We start from the raw sequence: 1,121 nt of genomic DNA, 5'->3' as shown, positions 1-1,121 counted from the left end.
GTCATGGGGTGACAGATCTTTTGTAGTTGCGGCCCCCCGTTTGTGGAACAGATTACCTCTTGAAATAAGATCAAGTTCGTCGACTGCTTTGTTCAAACGTGCTCTGAAAACACATCTATTTTTTGTTGCTCAAGGAAATTAATTTATTGTGAATTGATTTTTTTGTTTTTTTTGTTTTTTTGTTTTTTAATTTGTTTAGTTAGATGCCCACAAAACTGAGAACACCTGTGAGTCATGTACTAGCCGGTCTTTGCACCTTAAATTGCTGGTAAACGGAAGCAGTGATGTGGGTTATGGTCGTTTTTCTGGTAGCCTTTAGTTTAAAAGGATAAGCTTTTTCATGGTTTTCACAAGCGCCTTGAGCACTTTAGTGGAGATGTGCGCTTAATAAATCTTATTATTATTATTATTATTATTATTATTACCGATTAGGCAGAAGAAAAGTTTTTGAAAATAAACCTAAACCAAGACCCATCATCGTCAAATTCACCTCTTATCGTACCCGCTCAGCAGTCTTTCGTAACAAAAAATCTCTTAAGCAATCTGGTTTCTCAATTACTGAGAATCTTACATCTAGAAGATTAAAGCTCTTACATGAAGCATAAGAAGTGAGACGGTTGAATCTGCATGGTCCATGGATGGGAGGATTTACTGCGAGACGAAGAAGAGCATGAAGAAAGTCGTTATCAAGTCCGAATCCGAACTCCGTCATCTCTGAACTATATGCAGGATATTATTAACGATGAGATAAGTACTATACTAACTCACTAACTGATTAAACTGGAACACTAAACTGCATGATTGTCATTTTTTTTTCTGCATTTTCTTTCATCATTCAGATCAGGTTGGAACTCTGACTTTTTATTTAAATTTTGTATTAACTTCAATTTCTTTATTAGTGAAATTTTGATGCTGCTGTCAGTGCTGCTGATGCTTTTAACTGATTTATTCAATTATTCCATTTAGTAACTAAATATTACTCTGCATGAATTTTCATCAATTCTTTTTTCAAAATGTTTTTTTCTGCTGCTGTTGTTTGCTTTTATCATTATTGGTGATCCGCAGCATTTGCGGATCACCTCCTGTTATTGTCAGAGATTTTTTTTTTTATTCTACATTCT

The sequence above is a fragment of the Anneissia japonica genome, unplaced genomic scaffold, assembly GCF_011630105.1.
Source record: "Anneissia japonica isolate Jap-2015-1 unplaced genomic scaffold, ASM1163010v1 scaffold287672_len23063_cov216, whole genome shotgun sequence".
NCBI lineage: Eukaryota > Metazoa > Echinodermata > Crinoidea > Comatulida > Comatulidae > Anneissia > Anneissia japonica.
The sequence above is the reverse complement of the archived record's forward strand: the minus strand, read 5'-3'. Positions refer to the sequence as shown.